Genomic DNA, 14,320 nt, shown 5'->3' on the forward strand with positions numbered 1-14,320 from the left:
GCTGGGGCTGGGGCTGGGGCTGGGGCTGGGGCTGGCCTGGGCAGGGAAGGAGGAGCCTGGTCCACAGCGGGAGGGGGTCTCGCCCCCCCACCCCGTGGCTGGGACGAGGCCGGTGGGTAGGTGGGTGGCGGCGGCGGCAAGGACGCGGCCGGATTCCCCAGCCGCCGCCTCCTCCGCCTCTTCCTCCGCCTCTTCCAGCAGGATCTACACACGTGCTTTCGGGTTGCACTGAAGGGGCTTGCGTGCGCCTTCAGTACGCTGTGTAGACTGCATCCAGGTTAGGTTAGGCTGAGCTAACACAATATAGCAAAAGGCTGCAACAGCTCAGGCCTGGGAACCTCATCCACCCTCTTGGGGTTCCAGTCTAGCCCTCTGTTGTGCCCCAAATTGCTTTTCCCTGGCCCCACCCCATTTCACCCCTTTCTAACATTTGGAAATGCCTCTCCTAAGGCTTAGTTATTGACAGTAAGAGCTTTAAGCTAAAATAGGCTGGCATTTCAGCTCTGCCTCTTTCGTCTTCAGCCCCTCCCACCACTTGAATGTGGCTCCCGAGAGCTTCCCTAGAATGGAATTTGGCCGTCAGGCTGAAAGAGGTTCCCCATCCTTGTTCAACATAGTTAGTTACCCCTCAGGAATGTCAGTGCTTGAATTGACTGTTTGAGCCACACAGCCTCCCATAGAGGATGAAGCCATCCAACCTCCCACAGAGCACTCAGGCCTTACAGCTAGGGACGGCAGAGGAATGTGTGTGTTTGTGTGTGAAGCTCACTGAGTTTTAATGAGCTTGCCCATCCCCCCAGCCGCTGGCTCACTTTCCCATGAGCTGGCCTGAATCAGATGATGATGATGATGATTTTACATTTATATACCGCCCCACAGCTGATGTTCTCTACACTGAATCAGGTGAGTTCATGAATTTTTGGTTGTTGTTGTTGTTGTTGTTGTTGTTGTTTTTTAAAAATGTAAAAATGCAATTTGCACAACTTGGCTGTAATCTGCAAAAATTGCAGGTGCATTTTGTAAACCGCCCAGAGAGCTTCAGCTATTGGGTGGTATAGAAATGCAATAAATAAATAACATTTTGCATAATTTGCGCAAATTGCAGTCACAATTTGCACAAGCTGCTTTTTATGCCAATTCACACACACACACACACACACACACACACACACACACATCTTTGAAAAAGTTCCTGGGTTTGGGGAAGAAAACTGCATCTTGGCTAGCGGACATCCAGCAAGCCCCAAAAGGGCTAGATTTCCCCACAACAGACAACTTCACTTCCTGTACTTTCCAGACACAGAAATGAATAGGGTAATGTTGAGATGAACTATGGAGCCAAGTTTCAGGAATGCTCTTTATTTTTATTTTCATTGGCACCCCCCACCCCAAAGTCTCCCTTCCCTTTTGAGTTCTTTGAGGAAGCACTTGATCATCATCATCATCATTTGGGGCCAGGTTATTTGAAGGAACACCTCCTCCCATATGTACCTGCCTGGACCTTAAGATCACCACAGGGGTCCTTCTCCGTGAGCCCCTGCCGAAGGAAGTGAGGCAGGTGGCTACTAGAAGGAGGGCTTTCTCCGCTGTGGCACCCCAGCTGTGGAATGAGCTCCCCAGAGAGGTCCGCCTGGCGCCTACACTGTACTCCTTTTGTCACCAGCTGCAGACCTTTTATTTCTCTCAGTATTTTAACACTTAATTTTAACTTAAATTTAAATTTTACTGTTCTAATTCTGTATTTTAATCTTATATCAATTTCTGCTGCGTGGTTTTATCCGGGTTGTGCTTTTTATACTGTATTTTGTATTTGTGTTTTTAGACTATTGGTTGTTTTATTAGGGTTTTAATTTTTGTGAACCGCCCAGAGAGCTTCAGCTATTGGGCGGTATAAAAATTTAATAAATAAATAAATATAAATAAATCATCATCATCATCATCATCATCATCATCATCATCAGGATTTTTAACAATCCAGGCATTTATCTTATTGGCATGCAGCTTTTAAAATCTAGATGTTTAGGCTCCCCAGTGTGCAGCAGGAGACCTGAATGCAGACTGAATGAAGTCCTGAAACATCCCTATCCTTAAGCACAATCAAAAACACATGGGCACAAAAGGTAGGATTTTGTACTCCTTACATAATGATTTGCAAGAAGATACAAAACAAAACGATAGAAAAAGAATGGGTCTGCGCACATACCGTCTCTGCTCCTCAGGGATGATTTCTGGGATAATATCGGGACATTTTGTTTCCATCAGTATGGCAGGGATGGAATTGTCCTTGAGAAGTGGCAGATGTATCCACAAGGAGCCTTGTTGATATGAGACAGCTCCTGTGCAAACACATCCGGGGATACTTGAGGCAGGGCAGACAAAATCGGCCATCAGTTACATTGAAACAGTATGTGGCTAAGGCCACTACATGATCTCAAATAAAATATTCTGAAGCTACACCTTTGCTTCTGGAGTAAAAGACTCTGAAAGGGCAAGGAAATGTTTTGCTCTGTGTGTTTGCCTCCAATGCCTGCAGATGTTTTGTGTGCAGCCCTAATATCACTTGTGTCACTTGTGAGCACATAAAATTCAGCCCATACAGGCATGTGCTTGCTTATCGCTACTTAACCAGCCCACTTGTCAGTTCAATAATCCAAGGAAATAGACTTGTCTTGGTGTGAGAGCCATAAAGTTGATGTCATCCTTTTCCAAAAGTTAAATAATAGATGTAGCTAAGCAGAAAAATAAGCCCACAATATGTGCTTTCTGATGGCCCATGTGGTTTTTGTCCTCCTTATGCTGGCATTACAATGCTCCCATTTATCTCTCTTTACAATAGAGCAAGAGGTAACTGTCAGCTATGACTCCAGAAACTGTATGTCTCACTGGGTGGTTCCTCAATGAAAGATAATCATATCCACTGAAGCAAATTTCCCTAGAATATAGGAGTGCAACAGAAAGATGGCTGCAGGGCTGATTGGCAGCAGCAGGCTGTGATGGAATATTGGGTGGAGTGAGTGAGAGGTGAGGAGTGTCAATTGAAAAGCCACAGTTAGAAGGGATAAAAAGAGACAATTAGGGAGCAATCCTATGTCCCCTGGACAGTTTCAATGGGGGTGGGCGGGTGGATGAACATTCAGTTTCCCGACTCTGAGCTTGTAAGAGCTCCAAGCAAGGAACCTGAACTCCCTGCCCACTCACAACCTCCGTCATAGGTGGCATGAAGAGAACTGTGCCAGCTACTTCTCCATGATCAGAAAATGGACTGCAGAGATGGGGGAAAGGGGACATTCCTGGGGATGGGGATGGATGGAGACCAGTTTCCCATCACCACCCCAGCCTCCTTCCCTTCCTCTCCAAGACACTGCTGCTAGATGGGCAAAATCACCCATCTAGCAGAAATTCAGGGTGGACTGGAGGGTGGAGGGAACGTCTTAATAAAGCTTCCACACTGCTCCCACTCAGCAAAGAATTCTCATCAGCCTCCAAGTTTGCACCCTTAGAGAGAGAAAGGCAAGGCAAGGCAAGGCAAGGCAAGGCAAGGCAAGGCAAGGCAAGGCAAGGCAAGGCAAGGCATAGGTAAAATGCTGATAGAATAACTATTGAAAAGGCTTAAAAATGTGCATTCACTGATTTGACTACTGGTACTGTTACCTGGCTGGATTCTAGAAGTAATATATGTCTCCCCACTTGCTAGTTTTGACTTACACAGCTAAACCTTTCAATAAGTAGGTGGTGGCAGGTGATGGTTGTTGTTTTTTTGTTTGTTTTTTGGTGGTGTGTGTGTGTGTATTTAGGGATGTTGGATCTCAGTACGCTGAGTGACTTACCCAATGTCCTCTAGGGACCAGAACCTTGTAGAGGACCTCTAGAACATCACACAGAGTGAATAGGCTTTGCCAGGATAGGATTTATTAAGAAGCTGGCATGAGAATTATTCCTTTCCCCAACTTATGGTTGAAAGGTAGGAAAGGAGCCTGGGAATTAAGCAGGTGAGATCAAGCTGGTGAAAATGAAGGAGCACAATACCTTTGGCAAGCTGCTGAGACTACGAGTCTGGATTTTCGAATCAAAATTCAGATTTGGACCCAAGTTGGTGGATGGCCTCTGAATCAGACTGAGCTAAATTGGACTGTTTCTGGACTGAATCTTGTGGTCAGTTGCCCACCTCTAGTATGAACCAACTGGTGATGACCCAAGAGAGGGAGAGATACATTTTTTCTCCCTGCCCACATTAACTTGTTAAAATTAAGCACAGCTGGATTAGATAAGGGGGGAGATGGGAACACATAGAGGGTTGAGATCTTGTGAAGAGCCCAACACAATTCTAAGTGGAAGGATATAGATTCTATCTCTATCTATCTAGGGGTGTGCACGGACCCCCCGCTCCACGCCGCTCTGCCCATATTCTGCTCCTCTTCGCTGAGGAGCTCCGGCTCCGAATCGGAGCTCCGCAGTGGAGGGGAGTGGCGCCAGGTAAGGCCGGGAGAGGAGGGCGGGGGGGGGGGGTTACCAGGCCCTGCCGTCGTTGCCGCCCATGCTGCGACGGTGGCAGAGCCCGGTAAGGGACCAAGGGGGAGGGGGGCCTTACCTGCCTCCATCCGCAGTCCGTCGGCAGGTAAGGGAGAGGAGGGCGGGGGGGGGTGTTACCAGGCCCTGCTGCTGTCACCGCATGGGCGACAGCAACAGCGGCAGGGCCCGGTAAACCCCAGTTACCTTTCCGGCAGAGCTCCGGATCGAGGCAAAGGATCCGCCTTCATCTCGATCCTCTTCGCCACGCTCCGCCGGCCCCCCAATCCTCTTCGCCTCTGCCTTAAGGGCAGGTGAAGCCCCCCGCTCCGCTTCTAATTCGCCAGTCCGTTTAGAAGCGGAGCACATCTATCTATCTATCTATCTATCTATCTATCTATCTATCTATCTATCTCATTGCCCCAGAAGTGTGGAACTCCCTTCCGCTTCAGACTCACCAAAGTCTGATCTTGAGGTTCTTTCAGAAGTCTTAGAAATCTTTTTTCAAACTATCTTTGACTGCTGATGGCTGGTTTACATGTGTGTCACATCACTGGAGTCTCATCAATTGATTGCCGTCAACGTTCAATGATGGCAAAGAATGTGCAGACTTCATTTTGCTGAATGTACAAACTTCATTCCAATAAAAATCACTGTGTTTAAAAGGTGACACTGTGTTTAATAGGTCATTCACACATTCAAATCATCATTGAATTTTGCAGTAATTAAACACTGAATATATATGTGAACTGCCTTGAGGATAAGGTAGAATAGGGATAACATTTCAGCATATGCTTTATTATAGACTATTAACAGAGATTTCATCTATGGTTTTCTTTCTATGCATCCATAATTAGCTTTTGAGATGGAAGGGGCTAGAAAAATTCAAAACCCCAAACCAAATAAAATGTTAGAGCTATGGAGCATATGTAAAGATGATACATATTTTGTACCTTTAAATGGTTGGGCTATTTTCTGTATCAGGATTTGTTGTCAGATCTTGTCTTCAATTTATTTGCAGATGTTCACATTACAGAAGTCACCACAGGCACTAAAACTTGTTTCCATTTCATTTCATTTTGTTTTATTTTATGGAGTCCAGTTCAAACCATACAAACCCTAGAGGTCACCCTGTTTTTAATTGTCTATAAAAGTTAAGATGATTCATCGTGCAGTGCTGTGAAATGGCTAACTTCAACATAAGTGAACTGCATTAAACACATTTCCATTGTCAAAGTCAGCTGCTTCTGGCAGCCTGATTCTGTAGAAGCTGTTGATCAAAAGGTAATCAGAACTGACAAGCAGTATCATCAACACTCCCTTGTAAAGAGGGTGCTTGGCAAGGATTTAGGTTAACGTTGCTGATGGTGCATTCCCATAATAGTAAAACCTTACAAAAATGCAGAAAAAGCCATCTTCCACTTTGCTTACACATTTTTATGACTGCTAGGCCAGCCTGTAAATATATATCTCAAACGGAGGACACAAATAAAGGAACAAGTATTCATCATCATCATCATCATCATCATCATCATCATCATCAAGTATTATTCCACTGACTCTGCAATGTTTGTGATTCAGCTAAATCAACACAGCTACTTGGTTAATAGAAGGGAGGGGTAAGCAAAACTCATCTCCAGTTTTCTCAGAAGTGCATATAATTTGGTATCGATTTCATGATCCTATCCCATGCCTCAGAAGGACAGCACATGTACAAGGTCCTGTGTTCAGTCCTGGGTGCCTCCAGGAAAAGGATCTCAGTTAAAAGGTCTCTGGTCAAGGCTTTGAGGGGCTCCATCCAGTCAGAAAGGAGACTACTAGGTAAGATGGACCAGTGGGTTGACTCAATATAACGTGGCTTCATATGCTTGCAATGGCAAATGCTTCAATTCTACTATACCAGGCATAGGCAAGCTTTTGGGACCCATGGATCCAATTGGCAATTTGAGAAGCTGTCCCGGGTGCCACCACAAAATGAGTGTGCTGCAGATGAAAGCCTTGGCCTGAAGATACCTGGCATCTTCATTTCCTAAGGTGTGGCCCAGAGGCATTCAGAAGAAAAGAAGATGGCAGCAGCTAGAGGCCCTTGCTTCACTGTGAAGCAATCTCAACTGCCTGTAAGAAAAAAGCAGGCAAAAAAATGTGGAAAAGTCCCAAAGTGGTGCCTTTTTTTCTCAGACGAGTTAGAGATGTTGTGTAAATACAATATTTTGCTTGACATTTTCCAAGCAAACAAAATATTTGTCAAAACTGAATGATGAATTTGTCCTGGGGCTTTCACACAAATGATTAAAGTTGGCATTTTCTTCTTCTGATTCCTACCCAGCCCCTCGCCTCCAACAATAAACTTTGACATAAACTAGGAAGCATTAATCCACTAATCCACTAAGGCCACAGTCCTAAACATGAATACTAGGGAGTAGGACTTCCTCCTGAATAATAAGAATGCTTACAATGCATCATACTGATCTAAATGTTCTTTGCTGCTGTGAGTAATACAAGGTACACAGAGTTACCCTGCTCAGTAAAACTTCTGAATTCAAGGGAGGAGGAAACTCAGCAGAAATGCAGATATGGAGTCTCAGGCCTTAGCTAGACCTACCTTATAATCCAGGATGGAGGAGGGAAGATCTCGCATTGTTAACATGAGATCCCTCCTTTGTTTGCACGTGAGGTGCGATGACCTCAGGAAGAGAGGTGTCGTGCCTGCCATTTCTTATTTTTTAAAGGAGAAGCAGCGCACGAATGCAGCTCCCAGCTCCGTGCAAATAATCGTGCAGAGCTGGGTCAAACCGCAGCAACGGGCCACACGGTCCATGGTCTCGGGCTCAGCCTGGGAACATGGAAAACGTGGGCCCAAAGGGGAGGGCTCTATCCTGGGGCAAGGGAAGGATCATCCCTCCCTGATCCTGGGATTCCCTGTGTGTCATGTGGACACACAGGGACGGTCCCAGGGTTCGCCCTGTGATAAAGCTCAGTCTAGCTAAGGCCTCACTCTCCACTGCAGTGGTAGACAAGTGGTCCTCAGACTAATTTCAAAAGCCCTCTGCAAGTGTTTAGTTTGGACCAATGGTGAAAGCAGAGAAAGACAGAGAAGAGGAGATAGTAGAAGGTGGGGGTGGGGTGGAGAAAGGGGAAAAGAGAGAAAGACATTATATAGACATTAGCAATTGTGACATAGAAATGTACAATCCCCAAGGCGTGAGTGATCCCCATATAAACTATTCAGGTTGTTGCTGGATAATCAAATTGACTTGTAATCAGCATTTGTCTTCATTAAATCTATGCCATAGGAAAAGAACCACCCTTGGAAGATTGACAGTGTACTACACACACATTTCATGTAACATAGCACATGATGTTCCCCATTCTTCTTTTTAAACCAATATGAACATAAGAAGAGCCATGCTGGATCAGGCCAAGGGTCCATCTAGTCCAGCACTCTGTTCACACAGTGGCCAACCAGCTGTCGACCAGGGACTCACAAGCAGGACACAGTGCAATAGCACCCTCTCACTCAGGTTTCCCTGCAACTAGTGTATATAGGCTTACGGCCTATGATAATTGAGGTAGCAGTTGTTGTTGTTGTTGTTGTTGTTGTTGTTGTTGTTATTATTATTATTATTATTATTATTATTATTATTATTATTATTATTTGTATCCCGCCTTTTGCCCAATACTGGGCCTAGCCATCAAGACTACCTCTTTTCCTGTCAATTTTGGGAATAGGCCAGGAGACAGTTTAGTGAAATAAGTATGGCGTTCCAACCAATGTTCCTGTTCTTTAGTAAGGAAGGTTGCCTACTAGGGAAGTTGGTATCTAGTGCTGAGGAAAGCAATACATAATGCCTCTGCCGACACAGTACTGTTTCTGCTCTATCAGCATCTGCTCTGACTCATTGTCCTGTAAAATTCTTTGAGATATATAGAGCAGGCCCAAATTTAACACAGTTAAATTTGTGCTTGCTGTCTCTCATTCTCTCTGAAAGATCAATGAACAGGCAGTAACAAGGGATGTTGGTTACACTTTTAATTTTAAGTTTCCTGAGGACATTTTTATTGGTTTAACATTTAACTGGGAATCAATCATAGAACAAGAATGAAAAGATGTTCAGTGTGTCTTCTAGTCTAGCTTTCCCAAACTTAGTTCCCCCCCAGATGTGCAACTGCAACTCCCTAATTCCCAGGAAAATGCCATGTTGGCTAGGGATAGTGGGTGTTGCAGTCCAACACAGCTGGAAGTTACCAGGTTCAGAAATGTGGTACTATTCCATTGGGGGTTTTTTTTGGGGGGGGGTTTCGTGTGGTGGGTCACAATCCACAGTTGTGTCATGGTTTTTCTTTAGAGGGTTTTTTGTTTGTGGTTTTGTCCTTGAGGAGAGTTTTCAAGATGAGCCTTATCAGCTGTTTTGTTTTCTCTGTTGTTATCTTTACCTCCTCTATTGGATTCTCAAGTTTCTTTTCTGAACTTCTGATCTCTCTGACCACAAACTTTGGATTCTTTCTTCGTTGTTTGTTGCTGTGCAGCTGACACTGATGCTGAAGCCAACAGTGGCACCAAAGTCTGAGTCTGCCTCTCTTAAGAGGGATCGACCACACCATAAGAGGGAAAAGTGGAGTAATGGACAATGTGGTTGGAAAGGAAAAGAAAAGGGGTGGAATATAGGCCACTAGACACAAAAGAGGTAAATATAGTAAGATAAACTTTAAAATAGGGTCCCATATTGTGCAAATTTTGTGCAAATAGGGAAATAGCACAAGATGAACAGCTACTAAGGCCATAGCTAGATGGGGCGAAATCCCGGGGTGATCCCCGGGATCATCCCTGTGCATCCACGTGACACACAGGGGATCCCAGGATCAGGGAAGGACGATCCCACCCTTGCCCCAGAATCTTGCCCTCCCCTTTAGCCCCAGTTTTTTCGCAGTCTTGGGCTGAGCCCAAGACCGTGGAACATGTGGCCGTGCACCACGTGATTCCTCGCTAGGAGCTAGGAGCTGCGCCCATTGAGGGTAGGGTGGGGGGAGCAGGGAAAATAATGTAAATTTTAAAAATTACTTACCTTTTGCGCATTAGTGTTCATGTGCTGCTGGCCCTTCAATTTAAAAAATGGCGGGTGTGACGCCTCTTCTTCTTGTGTCATCACACGTTGTGTGTAAACAGAGGAGGGATCTCATAATAAACACAATGCGAGATCTTCCCTCCTCCATCGTGGGCTAACAGGTAGGTCTAGCAAAGGCCTGAATGTCAAAATTGTGCAAAAATGCCAAATGTGCACAAATTTCTCCCACATATTATAGAACGGGTGATTTAAATGTTACACATTTTGAAAAAGTTGCACATTTTAAGAAAGTTGTGGATTTTGAGGAAGTTGTGCATTTTTCAAGTACATATTTTGCAAATGCAAGTTTGGGAATTTGAAAACATGTTTTGGAGAAAATACACCCCCATTCATATTTTTGAGTGATTTGCAAACTAAAATGAAATGCCCATACATGCCTAGTTGGGGCTAAAGGTGATCTTCAGGCTACAGGGCTGCTAACACTAGTCCAATGGGAGTGGGCCATGGTTCAGTGGTAGAGACCATGCTTTGCATGCAGAAGGTCCTATCTTCGTTCCCCAGGGTTGGAAAAATTCTTGACATGAAAGCACCCACAACAGTAATTCCTTGAAAGGTTAAATAAACAGGAGTTATCCACTCAAATAATCCCCAATCTTTTAATTTGTGTTTAGTAGAAATTGCCAGTTTGTTGACCCCTAAGATTTTCTTTACAACAATGAGGACTGGGAACTCTTTTGAAAATAGATAATTAAATAGAAAGTATACTCTGAATTCCCTGGCAGCTTCCAATTTCTGTATTAGGATGTTGATTTCATGCTTTGCGGTGATTTCACAGATTTGTCTCCATCTCCGATGGAGATTCAAAGTAGGTTTCCATTAAGTAATAATGAATCATATAATACCAACAGTCTGCTGTAATGTTTTGCTTTATTTTGATTTTTTTCCCCATAATCTGGTCTGGGCCACATGATCTCATGAATGTAAGAGCACTTTGCACTTTTTATATGATTGAATGCACTTCATACACTTCATACAATCTACATGGTATCTACCTGCCCTTAATCAATTATGATTCCTTTTGATTTCTACTTAGTAGAAGTAATGTTCTGTGTATCCAGCAGGAGCAATGTTAACATTACTTCTTCCTTGCTACATTCTTCCTCCCTTCCACAAATATCTTAGAAAACAAGGACATCCTTCGCAAATGGACCCTAAATCTTTAAAGTACAGATCTCCAGATAAATCTAGATAAATCCAAATCTCAAATCAGTTCTGTTTCCCTGAGCACTGAAACATCCATTTGTTTAAAAACAACACAAAACTACAGTTTAACTTCAGTCCAACGGGATAATGCACAGTGCAATGGACATAAATGCTATGGATCCATGGCTTGGGACCGCAATACCTGATGGAACACCTCTCCCGACATGAACCTAGCCGTACACTGTGCTCAACATCTAAGGCCCTCCTCTGAATGCCTACTCAGAGGGAAGCTCGAAGGATGGCAACAAGGGAGAGGGCCTTTTCAGTGGTTGCCCCCCGACTGTGGAATGATCTCCCCAATGAGGCTCGCCTGGCGCCAACATTGTTATCTTTTTGGCGCCAGGTCAAGACTTTTCTCTTCTCCCAGGCATTTTAACAGCATTTAACAATGCTAAGTTTGTTTTCTAATGGACCCCAGAACTGTTGTTTTTTAAATGGATACTTTTATTTTTATACTGTTGTTTTTATGTTTCTGATGGTTTTTAAATTATGTATACTTTTTAATGTTTACTGTTTTAACTTTTGTGAACCGCCCAGAGATCTTCAGCTGTGGGGTGGTATATAAATGTAATAAATAAATAATGGATCCATCTTAGGATACCAGTAACTCCTTCTGAATAGAATAGAATGGTCATGCCTTTCAGTGCTGGACAGAATGGGCTGTGATCTAGTGTTCATTGTAAAAGTAAACACAGCTGCCCAGTAATTGCCACAGAACACTGAAGTCTGCAAATGGTTGGAAGGCTTTAGCCTAAGAAGGAATGAAAATAATTGTTTCTGACGTCTCTCATTTGTGCACACTGAACATCTCTTTGCTCACTTATTTTGTCATTCATATTTATCAACTTTCACAGGGAGGGGGATTTTTTGCAATCGGATAGGCTTTCAAATGTAAATGACACTTCAGCAATGCATTTCTAGACAGGAAGGGGGCTTTGAAAGAATGAGTATCAGGTGTCAATAACGAGCACATCTTCTTTGTTGACTTTACCACCCTGCACTGATCTAACTGTTGCACCAGGTCAACCTGACATGTTGACTATTGGAATAACATGCACATGGTCAGCATCTATTCAGTATGGTACTCAGGAATTGATATGCTGAAATGGTGTATATTAAATCCCACTCCACTCCCCCAACTCTCTCTCACACACACAAAGAAATGCAAGAAACAAGCTGTAGATCCCTATAAGAATAAAGTTCAACAATGACTTATCTTTGGGGAAGAAATTTGGGGATATTTCTTCTTCTCCTATACTTTAGAATTCTACTCTGAAACTTTTTGCATAAAACCAATCCTTTCTGCCTCCTCTCCTGCTGTTTTGTACTTTAAGTAGCAGAGAAGTAATACCTCTCGAGTATATGTACAGTTTGAAGAAACATCAATACTACTGCAGAGGAATGGCTTGGAATTAAGATATTGTACCTCAAATATCCACAAACACAGTTAATAAATAATTTGTTGTTGTTGTTTATTCGTTCAGTCGTTTCCGACTCTTCGTGACTTCATGGACCAGCCCACACCAGAGCTTTCTGTTGGCCGTTGCCACTCCTAGCTCCCCCAAGGTTAAGTCTGTCACCTCCAGAATATCATCCATCCATCTTGCCCTTGGTCGGCCCCTCTTCCTTTTGCCTTCCACTTTCCCTAGCATCAGCCTCTTTTCCAGGGTATCCTGTCTTCTCATTATGTGGCCAAAGTACTTCAGTTTTGCCTTTAACACCATTCCCTCATGTGAGCAGTCTGGCTTTATTTCCTGGAGTATGGACTGGTTTGATCTTCTTGCAGTCCAAGGCACTCTCAGAATTTTCCTCCTACACCACAGTTCAAAAGCATCTATCTTCCTTCGCTCAGCTTTCCTTATGGTCCAGCTCTCGCAGCCATAGGTTACTACGGGGGAAAACCATTGCTTTAACTATGCGGACTTTTGTTGTCAGTGTGGTGTCTCTGCTCTTAACTATTTTATCAAGATTTGTCATTGCTCTCCTCCCAAAAAGTAAACATCTTCTGATTTCCTGGTTGCAGTCAGCGTCTGCAGTAATCTTTGCGCCCAGAAATACAAAGTCTGTCACTGCCTCCATGTTTTCTCCCTCTATTTGCCAGTTATCAATCAAGCTGGTTGCCATAATCTTGGTTTTTTTGAGGTTTAACTGCAACCCGGCTTTTGCACTTTCTTCTTTCACCTTTGTCATAAGGCTCCTCAGCTCCTCCTTGCTTTCAGCCATCAAAGTGGTGTCATCTGCATATCTGAGATTGTTAATGTTTCTTTCTGCAATTTTAACTCCAGCCTTGGATTCGTCAAGCCCAGCACGTCGCATGATGTGTTCTGCATACAAGTTGAATAGGTAAGGTGAGAGTATACAACCCTGCCGTACTCCTTTCCCAATCTTAAAGCAGTCCATTGTTCCGTGGTCTGTTCTTACCGTTGCTACTTGTTCGTTATACAGATTCCTCAGGAGGCAGACAAGATGACTTGGTATCCCCATACCACCAAGAACTTGCCACAGTTTGTTATGATCCACACAGTCAAAGGCTTAAGAATAGTCAATAAAACAGAAATAGATGTTTTTCTGGAACTTCCTGGCTTTTTCCATTATATCTATAGGCAAATTCACTTTTCAGCAATAAGATCTCAACTTTATTACAATCGGGGAAATTGTCTAGAACATTAGTCTGATGTACAGCATTCAATGCTACAACTAGGTGGATTAATTTGAAGCCAATCATATATACTTAAAACATTTAGCAATGTTCAGCTGAAGACATATTTTCTTATAGTATTCCAAGGGAAGAATCAGAAAATAAGCTCAACCTAGTAGCCATTGATAGCCTTCTCTTCCAGGAATTTATCCAACTCCCTTATAAAGCCATCCAAATTTTGTGGTATTTATTTATTGCGTTTATATACCACCCCATAGCTGAAGCTCTCTGGGCGGTTTACAAAAGTTAACTCAGGAGGATTGGTGGATGAAGCTGTCACTTAACAGTCAATTGCCCCTACAAACTCCTCCCTGCTCCCTACTCTAACAACAACAACAACAACAACAACAACAACTTGCAAGCACAAACAGGCTGCCTGGGCTTGAAAAAAGATCCAAATCTTTCTGAATCAATCTGAATTGATTCAGACTGTGTCGATTCACTTCGGACCTATTTCAATTTTCTTCAGATCTGTTTTGAGGCCCTCCAAATTACCCCGATTCATCTTGGATTCAGGATTTGGATCTGAGGTGATGCACAGCCTTAGTTGGGCTAGTTGGGTTGCCTTGAGGACCAGTATTGGGCAAAAGACAGGATACAAATAAATATAATAATAATAATAATTTTATTCTCAATTCCTTTTCTAATAATGCCTAACTCTGAATTTGCCTTCTGTACAGCAACCACACACTGTGTTCACGTTTTCACTGAGCTGTCCACCACAAGCCCAAGATCTCTTTCTTGGTCAGTCACCACTACCTCAGATCCCATCAGATTATACTTGGTGACA

The sequence above is a fragment of the Elgaria multicarinata genome, chromosome 7 (genome assembly GCF_023053635.1).
Source record: "Elgaria multicarinata webbii isolate HBS135686 ecotype San Diego chromosome 7, rElgMul1.1.pri, whole genome shotgun sequence".
Classification (NCBI taxonomy): domain Eukaryota; kingdom Metazoa; phylum Chordata; class Lepidosauria; order Squamata; family Anguidae; genus Elgaria; species Elgaria multicarinata.